Here is a 17349-nt window from a genome sequence, read left to right on the forward strand (position 1 = left end):
GCTTCTGCCCACTCACCCATTCTAGCCTCACAGCATCCTCCTCACAGCTCACACTGCCACCCAGCTTTGTGTCATCAGCAAATTTAAAGATGTTATATTTAATTCCCTCGTCTAAATCACTAATATATATTGTAAACACCTGGGGTCCCAGCAGCGAGCCTTGCAGCATCCCACTAGTCACTGCCTGCCATTCTGAAAATGACCCGTTAATTCCTACTCTTTGCTTCCTGTCTGCCAACCAGTTCTCTATCCATGTCAATACCCTACCCCCAATAATATGTGCTCTAATTTTGCACACTAATCTCTTGCGTGGGACCTTGTCAAAGGCTTTTTGAAAGTCCAGATACACCACATCCACTGGCTCTCCCTTATCCATTCTACTTGTTACATTCTCAAAAAATTCCAAAAGATTAGTCAAGTATGATTTCCCCTTCATAAATCCATGCTGACTTTGACCGATCCCGTGACTGCTTTCTAAGTGCGCAGCTATAACATCTTTAATAATCGACTCCAGCATCTTTCCCACTACCGATGTAAGGCTAACTGGTCTATAATTCCCTGTTTTTTTTCTCTCCCTCTTACATTGGCTACCCTCCAGTCCACAGGAACTGATCCAGAGTTAAGAGAACATTGGAAAATGATCACCAATGCATCCACGATTTTTAGGGCCACCTCCTTGAGTACCCTGGGATGCAGACGATCAGGCCCTGGGGATTTATCTGCCTTCAGTCCCAGCAGTTTACCTAAGGCCATTTTCTGACTGATGTGGATAACCTTCAGTTCCTCCCTCCCACTAGATCCTCGGGTCCCCGAGTATTTCTGGGAGATTGTTTGTGTCTTTCTTAGTGAAGATAGAACCAAAGTGCTCGTTTAGCTGTTCTGCCATTTTCTTGTTTCCATTTATAAATTCACCTGTCTCTGACTGTGAGGGACCTATATTTGTCTTCACTAATCTTTTCCTTTTTACATACCTATAGAAACATTTACAGTTAGTTTTTATATTCCCCATAAGCTTTCTTCCATGCTCTTTTTCCCCCCTCTTAATTAACCCTTTTGTCCTCCTCTGTTGAGTTCTAAATTTCTCCCAGTCCTCTGGTTTGCCGCTTCTTCTGGCCAATTTACATGCCTCTTCCTTGGCTTTAAAGTTATCCTTGACTTCCCTCGTCAGCCACGGTTGAGCCGCCATCCCAGTTTTATTTTTTCGCCAGACAGGAATGAACAATATCTGGAGTTCATCCATGCGGTCTTTAAATCTTCGCCATTGCATCTCCACTGTCAACCCTTTGTATAATTTGCCAGTCTATCCTAGCCAATTCCCGTTTCATACCTTCAAAATTTCCTTTATTCAAGTTCAGGACCCTAGTCTCTGAATTAACCATGTCACTCTCCATCCTAATGCAGAATTCCACCATATTATCGTCACTGTTGCCCAACTCTTGCACAACAAGATTGCTAACTAATCCTTCCTCATTACACAATACCCAGGCGAGGATGGCCTGCCCTCTACATATTGGTTTACAAACCCATCCCGTATATATTCCAGGAAATCCTCCTCCTCAGCACTGTTACCAATTTGGTTGGCCCAATCTGTATGTAGATTAAAGTCACCCATAATAACCACTGTACCTTTGCTACACGCATCCCTAATTCCCTGCTTGATGCTATCCCCAACCTCCCTACTGCTGTTTGGTGGTCTGTATACCACTCCAACAAGCGTTTCCTGCCTTAGCTATTTCGCAGTTCTACCCATACCGATTCTACAGCATCCAAGCTAATGTCTCTCCTTGCTATTGCATTAATCTCCTCTTTAACCAGCAATGGCACCCCACCTCCTCTTCCTTTCTGTCTATCCTTCCTGAACATTGAATACCCCTGCATGTTTAGCTCCCAGCCTTGGTCACCCTGGAGCCATGTCTCCGTAATTCCGTAATTCCAACTATATCATATCCCTTAACTACTAACTGCACATTCATCCACCTTATTTTGAATGCTTCTCGCATTAAGGCACAAAGCTTTCAGGTTAGTTTTTTCTTATTTCCCTTCTACCTCTTTGCTTCTGTCCTCTTATGGCCCTCTGTCTCCTTGCAATGGGTTCCATCCCCCTGCCCTGCTAGTTTAAACGTGACCTTTCCTACACTCTCTTTCCCGTTAGCTGCACGGATACGCGTCCATGTTGTTGACTCCATCCCCCCCCCCCCCCACCCACTTTTTAAACCCACCCATGTAGCATTAGCAAATCTGCTTGCCAGAATGTTGGTCCCCTGTATGTGTATTAAGATATTTCAATTTTTAATTTTTTTTAATAAGTTGAAATCATTTAATAGTTTTCATTTATTTTTAATAGACTTTGAATGTAAAGGATGGACATTAAGGTTTTTTTGAACATTTCTGTGATCATGGCCCAAAAAAGTATAGCATCACATTGCAGATGTCAGAAATTGTGAAGGATGTTGAATATGCATTTAGACAAGGCTGTGGGATGGTGAGGGAACTTCTATCCTGGATCTTGGTGTAGAAAGAAATGGGAACAAATGGGAAATGGAACAGATATGATTAAGATCTTCATTTGCAGAAGGGGCGGGGTTGCATGGTTAAGGAAGAAAGAAGACCTAGAGAGCACTGGTATCAAAGGTAGCATCATCAAAGCAGAGGCAAGAGAGACAGATAATCTTGGAGAATGCAGAGACATTCTTAAGGCCTTGTTGTTAATTGAATTGGTTTGAAAGAAACAGCATGGAAACAGGCCCTACTACCCATAAAGTCCACACTGACCATCGATCACCCATTCACACTAATTCTACGTTTTCCCACTTTCGTATCCATTCCCTACACACTGACGGGAATTTACAGCGATCAAATAACTTACAAACCCACAGGTCTCTGGGATGTGGGAGGAAACTGGAACACCCGTAGGAAACCCACGCAGTCACCGGGAAAATGTGCACACTCCACACAGACAGCACACAGTGCAAGGATCATATCTGGGTCTCTGTTGCTGAGGGGAAGCAACTCTACCAACTGCGCCACTGTTCCTTATGTTTGACAGCTTTTCCCAGGCTATATCTTTAATATTATGGGATGAACATATTCAGATGGCAATAACATCACTTTTCATATTTTGAGGCGTCAACTGGGGAAGTCCATGTTCCTGCTTAAGTCTTTTGCTTATGCTCCCGAGAGAATGGGAAGAAATTCTTATATGATAAAGGAGGGGGGTCAATCAGCTTGGAGTTGATGCATTAGTGGATGTGTTATTTTCCGTTGAAAGAGAGATAGGGTAGATAAGTGTAGTGTATATAATGGTAACTGTAACTTTAAGAACTGAGTGCAAGAATGGTATGATTTGTGCCATGTGATATATTCAATATCTTATCAGTCTCGTGAATATGTGTGAGTGTGCGCAGTGTACATTGGAAAAATAAAGAAGACCCCCCCTGGCAACAGCGCATACTGAAAACCTGTGCTTGTTTCTATCTATGTGCTGAATATCTTACAATGGCAATGAGAATCGAATAAAGTTTGTGAACTCAACCTTTAAATACAGTGCAGGACTGTTCTGCAATATGCAGTATTGTTTAACATTTTAAACAGCAAATACGAAGCTATGTCGCAGTTGTTTGCGAACTGGACACGATAGGCCGCAAATTCTTCGAATCATGGGACTGTACTTTAAAACAGCAGCTGTACAAATCGTCTAGAGTTTGTCAGGCTATCTTTGTATTGTGTCTACGGGGCAAGATGGCGTCCTTGGGATACATAGGCCGACTAGGGACTTTCGACAAGAACTGTGAAACCTTTACCTTGCACTGTGGAATGGAAATATTTTTTATTGCAAATTGCATTATTAAAGCTGAAGAAACAGAGGATGATGATCAATTGCAGGGAAGAGCACAAAACAAGGTCATCCAGGAATGAAAGAAAGCCATTCTATTAACTGAAATTGGTCCTGAGGTTTATGAAACTCTCACCAACATCCTCGTCCCAGAGAAAGCAAGGAATGTTTCATTTGAGACGGTTCTTTCAAAACGATGCTCACTTCAACCCTAAGCCCATAAAGATTGCAGAAAGTTACTAATTTCACACGAGAAACCAGAAGTCTGGTGAGACTGTGGGTGAGTACATTATCTCATTGAAGAATTTGTCTCTACACTGCAATTTTGTGCCATTTCTGGATTGAGCTTTGCATGATAGATTTGTATGTGGAATGCTGGATGAGCGAATCCAATCAAAATTAGTGAACACACCAGCCCTTACCTTTGATTTGGCATGTGCTCTTTGGACATGGAGATGGCATGCCAAAGAGCACATGAGTTTTGACCAACACATGCTGGCACAGTCAACAGTCAAAGGGCAGTTCCAAAACACAAGCATGACAAGACAGGGAAAAGGCCTTCACAGTACCTCACGATAAACACACATGTAGGGCTGTATTCCTATACAAAACTACTTTATGGTGTGAAGTCAACACCAAAAATCTTCCAAGCTACAATGGACAAGATTCTGCAAGGAACATCACATTGTTTGAGCAATCAAGATGATCAGATTTGTGTTCTCAGCCCCCCCTTACAAAGCAAACAAATGGGAGGTGGGAACAGTAGTTGAAGTGTGTGGTACCAGGAGGTACTTGGTAGAAATTGGTGGACATGTTAGAAGTATGTACATAAACCATATGATCCCAGCAAGGCATGAACCGGTACAAGAGCAAAGCATAGACGAAGAAGCAGAACTGTCAGACTTTGGTATTATTCCAAGTTCAGATGTTAAATCAGAATCTCCAAAGAAAGTAGAAACAATGGTAAATGATCCTGAACTTGACTCTCCTTTAGAACCACAACCTGACACTCCCCCTAAACCGCTCAGGAGATCAGAAAGAGTGCACAAACCAGTCGTCAGATTAAATTTATAAAATTATTCTTGTTTGTCTAATATACATGTTATTTTACTTTCTAAGGGGAGAGTAGTGTAGTGTATATTATGGTAACTGTAACTTTAAGAACTGAGTACTAGAATGGTATGATTTGTGTCATGATATATTCAATATCTTATCAGTCTCGTGAATATGTGTGAGTACGCGCAGTGTACTTTGGCAAAATAAAGAAGACCCCCACTGGCAGCAGCATGTACTGAAAACCTGTGCTTGTTTCTATCTACATGCTGAAACCATAATATCTTACAATGACCAAAGAGCATTTCCAGAATGTTTCCATTTTGTTTTGCTTTTACTTCTTTAATTGACTGAGTTTACTAAAATATTTTGTTGTACACTTGAATTTAGAAGGATGAGAGGGGATCTTATCGAAACATATAAGATTATTAAGGGGTTGGACATGTTAGAGGCAGGAAACATGTTCCCAATGTTGGGGGAGTCCAGAACCAGGGGCCATAGTTTAAGAATAAGGGGTAGGCCATTTAGAACGGAGATGAGGAAAAACTTTTTCAGTCAGAGAGTAGTAAATCTGTGGAATTCACTGCCTCAGAACGCAGTGGAGGCCAATTCTCTGAATGCATTCAAGAGATAGCTAGATAGAGCTCTTAAGGATAGTGGAGTCAGGGGGTATGGGGAGAAGGCAGGAACGTGATCACATTAAATGGTGGTGCTGACTCGAAGGGCCGAATGGCCTACTCCTGCACCTATTGTCTATTGTCTACTTTGAAGTGTTTTAGGGCATTTTAATCTTTTAAAAATTCTAATAATATGAAATCATCCAATAGTTTTCATTGATTTTTAATACTGAGATTGGACATTAATGTCCTTTTTATTATTCCTGTGAAAAATACATAGCGTCACATTGGATCTTTATTGGAATGAACACAATGAGCCTGAAACTCAACTGGACATTAGTTGAGATTTCCTGAGCGTACTGAGCTGTTGAGTTCAGTGAGGCATAATGAACAAGGGTTTTCCTCTTTCACTGATGCTTGGAAATAGGTCACTGCGTTAAATGTCACCGTGCCAGTGAACTTGCATTTAAATATTCTATAACTATCAAACATTTTGCATAATGGAAGTGACTGGGACATGAACCCATACATGGGAGGCTTACGCCTGACTTAAAAAAGTATTTATTGAAAGCTGACTGCATACTGCACTGGGCTGCATTTCATTACTCATACATTCAAGAAGCAAAACTCTAATGTAATAATGAGACATGAATTGATGAATAAGCTTGTTATGTGGTAGGTTATACGGTGCTGTCAAACTGTGGATGCTGTGCAATTGAATTTAAATTTGCATTCTGTTATCAGTGAAATATTACCACAAAACGTATACAAAATTAATGCCCCGTGTGTACTTTATCTGAAAATTCATTATCTAACAGAGCCTATTAATGATAGACAACATATTGATGCTTTGTTAGTCAATCATATGCATCTAGAATACATTTTTGAAAGATAAGTAAATGACGGTTTATTTTGCAAAGAAAAAAACCCAACATTTCCCCACTTGTTTTACAAATAACAGAGCGACATTTCTCCACTTGGCAGAAATATTTGTGTTAGGTTTTGATTCTAGTTTCCTCTGGAGAAAGAACCTACATTTTTTATTTCCTCAAGCTCCTAATATTGTACTGAGTTTTACTTTCAGTGTTTATTTACAGACACTTTTTTGGTCTTTTCTCTCTTAAAACTTATTAGGATTGCTTTAATCCCATTTCTGGAGATCAACACTTGTCCCATATTGACTCAGTATGCCTCAACCTTGCATTTGTCAACCCATGTTCCCTGTTCTCATTTTCCATCTGTGCTGTCAGAGCTCATTTCCTACTGCAGGATTTCCAAATCTTCCAGTTCATTTTCATGAAGTCATTGAATTGTACAGCACAGAAATGGAGCCTTTGGCCTACCATGTTTATATCAACCTTTTTGCCCATCTACACTAATACCCTTTGCCTGGATTAGGACTTTCCATGCCTTGCTTTTAAACTATCTGCCTATATTCCTCTTAAATGTAGAAATTGTATTTGATTCTACCACTTCTTTTGATGATGCATTTCAAATTTCAACCACCTTCTGCGTAACAAACACTCCGTTCAAATCCTCTTTAAAAGTCCTTCCTCTCACCTCAAAACTATGCCCACTTGTTTTTGATATCCCAACCACCATTAAAAAAAGGACCCAATCTATGCCTCTCATAATCTAATATACTTCCATCAGGTCACCCCTCAGCCTCTTTCACTCCAGGGAAAATAAGCCCAGCAGATCCAATTGCTTCCCATGACTAAATCCGCCCATTCAGGCAACATCCCTTTGAATATCCTCTGAACTCATTGCAGCACAATATCACCTTTCTATGGCGTGGCGACAACAACTGCACACAGTTCTAACCAGTGCTTTTAAAATTGGAACGTAACCTCCCAACTATGCCCTAATCTATAAAGGAACACATATAGTATGACTCCTTTACCACCTTGTATTGACACCTTCAGGGAACTATGGACTCGGACTCTAGTTCTCTTTGTTTATCAACATTCCTGAGTACCCTTAATTTACCATACATTTCCTACCTCTATTCGACTTCCATAAATGCATCACCACATGTATCAGGAGTAAATTCCATCAGCCAATGTTCTGTCCAACCTTCAACCCAATCTATATACTCTTACACCCATAGCCAACCTTCCTCGGTATCCACAACTCCAACAATCTTGTGTTATCTACAAGTTTACTAATCTAGTCTTCTAGAGGCACAAACAAGTCATTAATATATATCACAAACAGCAAAGGTCCCAGCAACAATCTTGTGGTGCACCACTAGTTTGTAAAGAGAAAAACATCCTACTACCACTATCCTCTGCGTTCTATCATTAAGCCAGTTTTGGATCCTATTAGCCAGCTCTCTTTCAATCCCATGTGCCTTAACTCTGTGGAGAACCCTGACATGTGCGATCTTGTCAAATGCCACACAGAACACCGTATTGACAACATCCATTGCTCTCCTTCCATCGATCTCCTTTGTTACCTTCGGAAAATTAATGAATTAGACAGGACTTCCCCTGGAGAAAGCTGTACTGACTGTCTCTAGTCAATCCTCGTCTTTCCAAATGTTCACAAATGCTGCCAGGTGAATTTTCTACAAAACATTCCCTCCAGTTTAAATGGAAACATGTCATAACTAGGGGAGATAGGTGAGGAGTGGTGGGAAGACAGTTCAGTGAGAGATAGAGGGATGGTGAGAAATATGGAAATTAAAAAGAACAAATGCACAAAGTAGCCTGCAAAGTTACAAAGAACCAGAGACAAGTAATGAAATATAAACGCCCAATCATAATCCACAGATTTGACACTCCCATAAAATGTAAGCACATGCAGAAACATTAAAAATAGAAAATAATCACATGATCCTATTTACAGTAGGATTTACCTTTTATAATGTGAGATTGTTGAAATACTTTATCTTCTATTTGTCTATGACTTATTTATCCTTCATCAGAGGAGAAGAATTATAACCAATACCATGCAGTTGTTCTAATTTTATATTTCTAAATAAAAATGCAAAGCCTTTGACTCATAAGGCGCAATCATTGCTTGGGATCATAAACGAATAGAACAAAGCAAGGTATGGTAATGTTTAATACATCTTCAAGATAAATACATTTAACAGAGGTTTGTATTATATTGAAGATATATACAAAATGGTGGAGTAACAGCAGGAAAGGTAGCATCTCTGGAGAGAAGGAATGGGTGACATTTTGGGTCGACACCCTTCTTATTGTCTGTTCATATTGTTAATAAACTAATAAAGCAATTTTAGAACAAATAATAATAAAATATAACATTCCTGTAATGTAAAATGTTCATAAGGTAATGAATCTACTATTATGATTAATAAAACTCAGGGATACTGGGACAGAATTTAATAATACATTGTGCTCAATGAGAGACTTGCATACACTGGTTTAATTCTGAGTTGCTATGAAAGTTTTGGATCGACACAAAATTCCAAATGACGATCTATGTCTGAATAATAGAAACTCCAAAAGCTTGTTTGAAATCCTCCTGCAGTCTGATGCAAAACATCATAGCAGTTCAGATGAAAACCATATTCAGTACATTATCCCTCATGTCTTGAACCTGGTACGACATAATGATTAGTAAAAGCAATGATTAATCTGGTATTGCAAATTATTTGACTGTATATTCATGGTTGATAAATAAATAATTCCCACAAATGCACCCAATATATTCAAAATCCAGGCAGTTTTGATTACCTTTGGAAATGAAATTAATCACATTAATAATATGGATAAAAGTAATCTTTATTCATAATTTTGTATTCATTTGCTCTTTAATTATGCAGTGCTGGTACAGTTTTAGTTATGCAACATTAATACTGTTTTTGCATAATTGACATCAATTTAATTTAGCGATGTCCTTAATAATTCAGGGTTTCACATTCACAAACACTCGAAAGCATTCAATAAGGGTTCTGAACATCCAGACATTTACAGAGAAGAAAGCTGATGGTTCTCTTTGGAAATATTGTCTTGACTGAGAAAATTCCACATTATCATTTCCAATTCTCCATCTTTTGCCACATTTACTCTTACCTCAGTCATTGACATCTAATCTATGATTTTGTTATAGCTTCAGAGGGAATATCTCGATGGAATTTCTTGCTAACCCAGACAAAATTTTAAATGATCAAAAAAAAAACACCATTTGTCTCGCCATTGTTCGAGATTTGGTCCACTACAATGATGTCCTTTGCAAACATGTAAATGGAGTAAGAATTTGAACAACGAGTTGTGAGTGTACAGGGACTGAGAATGCAGCCATGTGGGACACCGGCATTGAGAATTAGTGTGGAAGATATTTTGTTAGCTATCCTCACTGATTGCAGTCTTATGGGTCAGGAAGTCAAGGATCCAATTGCTAAGGTGAATGCCGAGTTCCAGGTCCAGGAGCTTGGAGGAGTATGGTTGAAGGCAGTGCTATTATCAATGAATAAGACATAGGTGTCTGACATAGGACAATGAGTCTGACATAGGTGTCCTTGTTACCAGATGTTCTCAGGATGAGTGTAGAACCAGGGAGGTGACATATGCATGGATCTGTTACGGAGGTTGGAGGATTGCAGTGGATCTAAGCAGTCTGGGAGGTTGGAGTTGATGTTAAGTATGGCAATGCGCATGAGTTTGAATTTGTGATGGGATAATCTTTCTAAGTCAGATTCATCTACTGGATATCCCTGTGTCTGTAAACCAAACAGAGTATTGTTTTGATGCTAGGACAAATATTGATAGTACTTTTAACCCAGTATCATACATAAAGAATCCTAATGTTTAGCTTCACTGGCTGGATAATTGACTAAAACAGTGTATTTTATTCAATTACATCCACTGGAGAGAAATTCTGAGCACTTATTTTTTGTAAGGGTTTGGTAATCTGCTTCTGCAAGAACCAATATGTTTAGCAACAGAATTTAATTTTCCTTTCTTTTTGATATTCATGTTGAAATCTGGAAGTGGAACTGAAGAACAGGAGTTTATGTGTGGATTCTTTCGTAATTTTATATGGAAACTGATAAACGGTAAGATGTTAATTCTATGGTATTACAAGGACCATGGCTCCACTACTGAATAAAATGCATGACAATGTCAGACTTTTTAATGTACCTCACTTTGAGAGGTCTATCATAATTCTAATATGAACCTTGTACATGGTCTTTCTGAAGCCAGGAGTGGGAGTACCCCAAATGGAAGATATCCTTAACCCCTTCTCAAGAGACCTTTGTGGGGGTGGGCAGATCCCCATGATATAGTCTTATCTTAGGCCAGAAAAGAGTACACATGGCATAATTTCAAACTGTCTGGCACACATCTGCCATAATTATGTTTGGAGTTTATTGGAAAAGCCAGGAATGGAGGCCTCAATATATCCAGCATTTTCTTAAAACTGCCAGCACAATTTATGATAAAATAAGCCGTTAAAATATTGAATATTTCTGACAATTATAAATTCATTCTATTGAGTATAACTTAAAGTAATTAATTATTAATAATTCAATGCATTTTCATTTAAATCAGACATCAAAAGACATAATTGCCATTCAGCAACAAAATAATATTTAGAGGGGGAGCAGAAGTAGACTTCAGATGTGCAAGAGATTAGAAAAACCTCTACATACTGAAACAATTAACCTGAGGGTGTGGTTGGAACATTAAAGAGAAAACTATTTCCACCAGTCAGTGGGCCAGCAGCCAGGGAATATGGATTTATACTGTGGATAATTCATAGAATAAAGTGCAGGATGGAGGTTTTTTGCGCAGTGCATGGGCATGATCCAGAATGGATCAAATGATGAAATAGTAGAAGATGCTTTAAAAATAGCTTTCAAAATTGAATCTGTTATGAACTTGAAAGAATAGAAAATGCAAGGGTATGGGAAAAGAACATGAGTTCACAAGTAATATGTGAGCCCCTAAAAAAACCTGACAAAACCTTCAATATCGCAATGGCGGCGGATGGTGGAAAATGTTGGTGCCAGTAAGAGGTGTAGGAAAATAACTGCAGATGCTGGTTCAAATTGAAGGTAGACACAAAATGCTGGAGTAACTCAGCGGGTCAGGCAGCATCTCAGGAGAGAAGGAATGGGTGACATTTTGGGTCGCTATTCTTCTTGAGACTGAGGGCTTCCAGTAAGAGGGCTTGGGTCTTACCTCTCGTGCACTTGTAGGTGCTCTGCGTGTTAGAGGTATGGTTGCAGGAGGCATGGAGGCTGAGCGATGGATGTGTGAGGCAAGGGTAGACGTGAATGGATCGAGATGTCGCTGGAGTGGGCCATTAGAGGCCACGCTTGATCTTGAGGCTCGATAAGATCGGGTGCTGCTCCAAGTGGCCGAACACGTGGATCAATCGTGGCCTGCAGCTGCATGGAGTGAAGGAGCAACGGTGGTGGACACTGACAGCATCGCCTGGCCTGGCCAACCCCTGCAACTGCAACCCAGTGCTGCCGCCAGAACATTAGACCTTTATGGCCAAGTCAAGCCTCTAATATTTTTAACAAATCTGAACTTGGAGTATAAGATATAAGATGGTGCCAGAAATATGGTGACTCTTGTACAGTGCATTAATATAATCTACTATCTTACACTCTGGCTCCAATTGCTCCAGGTTGTTACAGATTCGGCAGGACGGCACAGTGGCGCAGTGGTAGAGTTGCTGCCTTACAGCGCTAGGGACCAGGGTACAGGTCTGACTACAGGTACTTGTCTGTACGGCGTTTACATGTTCTCCCAGTGATCATGCGAGTTTCCTCCGGGTGCTCTGGTTTCCTCCCACATAACAAAGACATGCAGGTTTGTAGGTTAATTGGCTTCTGTAAAATTGTCCTTAGTGGGTAGGATAGAACTCGTGTATGGGTGATTGCTGGTCGGCATGGAATCGGCAGGCCAAAGGGCCTCTTTCCATGCTATATCTCTAAACTAAACCATCCAAGACCATTTAAACAAAGGAAAAGTCATTGACTTCAGCCTGAAATCAAAAAAGGATGATATCTATACTCTAATTCAGTATTGCAGTTCATAAATAATTACAATGATTTGGATTAGAACACTGCTTTAAACAAACATGTTTGTTGCTAAATAATGCAACAGTGATCCAAAGGAATTTTTTTTTAAATTAAAAGGAAGTTGTGCTTTCTTAAAAATAACCTAAGCTTTAAATCATAGGAATATGCTATGACAGACATGCGGAGGTATTGAAAATCTCACACAGTGCCTATAAGAGTGGTACAAAGTACTGTGAGTCTGGCAGATAATAGAAACTGTGAAACTGTGACTGTAATAGATGTAGTGTTATGTAATGTGTTAATGTGTTTAGTTCACAACACTGAAAGATAGGAATTTAAGAGACAATTACATAAAATTATTTTTAATAAAACAAGACACCCGTAATAACACAATGCCTGGTCAGATAACAACAAACTAAGCACCTTAACAGTGAGATATTAAATGGGAATGTTGATTTCAGGCATGGATCCATTCTTTACACATCCCAAAGGAAAATGGTCTTGAAAATGGAGGCTACTTTACAGGCATGATGTTTAATCTGTCCTGCAACTGCTCTGCAGCAATAGGTCACTAGGGTCTTTCAATGTGATTGGTTTTCTTGTCCACACAGGTACTTGCTCTCGAGGGAAGAACTGTACTGAGATGCCTTTCTAATCACAGTTCTCTGTACAAAATACCATCAAATGTCTGTGGAAAAATGCATGCATAATAAATGGTCAGCATTGTTCTTTTACTACTGACTCCAAAATCTTGACAAAAAATTATCAGTAAATTGCTCTGCGAGAGTATACCTTGAATTTACACAGGATTATGAGATTTGTTGTCCATGACACAAAAGACTGCTTTTTCAAATGCAGATGTTGTTACATGATTTTTGATGGAATTTGCTCCTTGTATTTTGCAATGGCTGTTGCTGTTAGAAATCAAAGATTGTATGAGTCTAAATGTATACTTCTTGGACAATAATGACATTGGTTTTCGGATGATGCACTAATGGTATATATTTAAACATGGCAGTGGATAGCGATAGCTCAAATATCCTACAGTTATTTATCAACGTTTTGACCACAGAAAAATAATATTGATGATTAATAATGTCCATCTAAATGTAAATGCATCTGAGTTAGATGATCCAAGTTCCAATTCTTTTTTTCTGTAAGAAAGAAAATTGCCAAGATTTTTAGGGTTTGAAAGGAAAATTATTTGTTCAAATCTTTCAAAAGGAAAAGATAACTAACTATTCATTTATTTTACATTCTCTTCTTCAGATAGTAACTTAACAAAAAAAAGCAATTTACACATTTCCTCTCTATAGGTTTGACCAAGAAATTAAGGTGCTGATAGAGATCTTAAGAAGATGATGAAAAGCAAAGGCCTATAGATGCCCTTTAATAGAAGAAAAAGTCTCAAAATCTACATGGTGGGAAAACTATGTGATGCTTGTCCTTCCTTTAGGCATATTTCAAACTCAAATTTGGATGGGTCTTGTGCAAGATGGTGGAATGTTTTGAGCGTATGCCAAATTCTTCCCCAATACTTCACATCACCAATTTGCCAATAAGCTCTCATATAACAAATGGTATTCACTCTCCATACAATAGGTAGGAATCTATTGATCAAACAGTCCACAAGGTAAATGGCATCTTTGGACATTGGCTCAGAATTCGGTCTCTGCTGGAGTATCCAGCTTGCTGGCTGGGGCACACAAGCTTGGCCTTTGGTGACCTATGGCGGACATGGAGTTAAAGCTATTTTCTTGGCTCAATATCCCAGCACCACTGCAAATCTGTGCCAAAATACTGGTTCTGGTAAACCTTTTTGAAATTGGAGACCAATTGGATGGCAGCCAAAATGAGAATGCAATTCAGATACTCAAGTTGCCATAGCAGCCTGTTTCCATGAGAGCTGATATTTTTAATACCCTCTACCCGCTAGCCATAACCGAGAAATTGGCAGTTTGAATGGAAAGTTGTACGTGGAAAGAGCAGGGTTTTAAAAAATATTAAATAATGCATCTTTGGAACGCTAAAGTTTTTCATCCATTCATAATTATATGAGTAGACAGATTACTGAGGCAGTAAGATTGAGGATTAAATAAGGGTATTACTGTGGGGGAACAGAAGGATGTAAAATTAAAGTTGAGAATGCAAGGCAAATAGAGGAGGATATTGAAAAGATAGTGAGTATGGTGTGAAGGAGAGGGAAGAAAAAAATGACATTGTCAGAAGAAGCGCAGGGTGGGGTTTGGGTGTAGAGGAGAGAAAGAGCCTCTTAGAGGTGATAAATGGAATGGAAAAAGTTCAGCCACTTGAAGGAGGAGAGGGCACCTGAGAAGATCACCATGTGAGTTAATGATAAGAGTGACACCACACATATACATACATATGCATTGGAGATGATATAGATAAAAGTAAAATGCTATATTGAAGTTATATTTTTTCTTTGCTTAAAAGAATGTTAACTTTAAGCTTTGGTGCCAAATTACACTTTGTATTGACACATTACTGATGAAGAATGTAAAAACAAGTTCAAACACATTGCTGTCAAAGTATAACAGATGTCAGAGCTGACACGCCCACTGTGTCCCTTGACTTAAATGAAACGTTCCTTGGAGATAGCTAACAAGAATGTAATTTTGGTGATATTAACATTATCATCTCTCATTATTAGAAAGATTGAGCAAAGTGCTGGATTAATTCTCTCATTAGCAATATATTCAGCATCAGTACTTTTGCTTAAAATTTCCTGGCAATCGGAATCGACAAAGTGATATCACTGTCGATTTAATTAAAGCTTTGTCTCATGACACCACCACTGTCCCCTTAACTGATGGTCAGTCAAAGCATGGCAGCTGATTGATTACTCCAGTGTCAGTTTTGAGAACAGCAGGAGAAATGAGTGACCCTTACTCAAGAACAATTTCAGTAACGTGTTTTGAACAAATAATTGTTTTCTACTCAGAAAGGCCTTATCATTAAATGCTAATTTAATTTTACCAGACCAAGTGGACCCATTGGGTCCAAACTTCTCCTGCATTGGTGCAGCACCCTCTCCTCTGCCAGGAGGAGGCGGGATAAAGGGGTTTGAGGGAGATGGAGTGGGGGAGAGAGGAAAGGGGGAAGGGGGGAGGGGAAGGGGAGGGGAAGGGGAGGGGAGTGGAGAGAGGGGGTAGAGGGAGGGAGGGAGGGAGGGAGGGGGGAGGGAGGAGGGGTGGGGTGGAAGGGGGGAGGGGTGGGTTGGAGGGGAGGGGTGGGGTGGAGGGGTGGGGGGGAGGGGTGGGGTGGGGGGTGGTGGGAGGGTACGGGGGGAGGGAGCGAGGAGGAAGAGGGGAGGGGGAGTTTGGGGGAGAGGGGAGGGGGGAGTAGGGGATGAGAGGGTACTGCACCAATGCAGGAGAGGTTTGGGCCCAGCTTTGGTCTAATGTGACAATAAAGATGAACTATTGTATGAATATCTTCATCAGAAGATGCAAACTGTGACACCTGAAAAAGACACCACACTGTCGCCTTCAAAAGATTAATCAGTGCTAGCTTTTCCAGCGAGACTTAGATCTAAAACTGAATTTTTAAAAAGCAATCAACAAAAAAATCCTCCTCCCATTCCGTGCTACTGCTACATCCTAGGTCTCTCTGCTCTCTGTGCTGACAAATGCTCCCAGACACCATTATTTCTCCCCAGCACACAAATGACAAGTATGAACAAGTTTTGATAACTGCTGGTTTATTGATTTGTTTTTTTCCCCAAAAAGATAGATACAGCAGTAAAGCCCTAAAAATATTTGCAGTCCAGATTCCTGCAGTCAGTTAAACCCGGTATAATATTACAAGATTAACTGTTTTCACAATTGGGAGAAGAACAGCTTGAACAATCTAGTGTAATTGATTCTGTTCCTATACCAATAGACTTTTTTGTTTGAAACTTAACAACTTTATTTTTTTTCTCAAAATCAGGTCATGGATTCAATTCTAAGAGTAAATCTGACCAGAAGACAAGGTCACACATTGCAAGAAAGGAGGCAGAAAGAACATTAACCTGACATTATTTGCACAGGAAATATGAGAATTCATGATAAACACCAAAGAAATCATGTTCTGATCAGGCAAAGTCATGGAAAGGAAGATAGACACAAAATTCTTTACACTGAAGAAGAGTTCCAACCTGACATTTCTCCAGAGATGCTGCCTGACCCGCTGAGTTACTCCAGGATTTTGTGGCTACCTTCGGTATAAACCAGCATCTGCAATTCCTTCCTAGGCATCATGGAAAGGAAGTCTGGCTCGACAAAACCAATAGATTTTTTAAAAAGTCATAATTCCCATGGTAGAAAAGAGAGAGCCAATGGATGCTGTATATATAGATTTTCAAATAACATTTGAATGATGAAACTTCTTTGCCGAGAATATTCTGGGCCTTTGCAGCATATGCAAGTTACAGGTCAGATGTGTGGTGGAACACTCTCCACAGATACTGAACCCTCAATCTCTACAAAGATAAGCAATGCATGGGAACACCATGGCCTGCTTTCTCCCCTCCAAGTAGTGCATGATCCTGATCTGGAAATATATCGCTGGTCATTCACTGCTGATGGCTTTACATTATGAACTTCTTCCCCCCACCCCACGCCCCCCTCCCCTCAACAGTCAGGGAGCGTCTGCATCAGAAGCTCTGTTGCAGTTCAAGAGGAAAGCTCAGCACCATATTCTGAAGGGCAATTGGGGATGGATAATAACTGCCGGCCATTGATAACCCGATCCTGAGAATAAAGTCATTTAAAAAAAAGTAGTAGATAAAACAACCCCAAAATAGGCATGCACATCTCGGAAGATTTATCCGGGAC

This window comes from Rhinoraja longicauda, chromosome 15 (assembly GCF_053455715.1).
Source record: "Rhinoraja longicauda isolate Sanriku21f chromosome 15, sRhiLon1.1, whole genome shotgun sequence".
Lineage (NCBI taxonomy): Eukaryota > Metazoa > Chordata > Chondrichthyes > Rajiformes > Arhynchobatidae > Rhinoraja > Rhinoraja longicauda.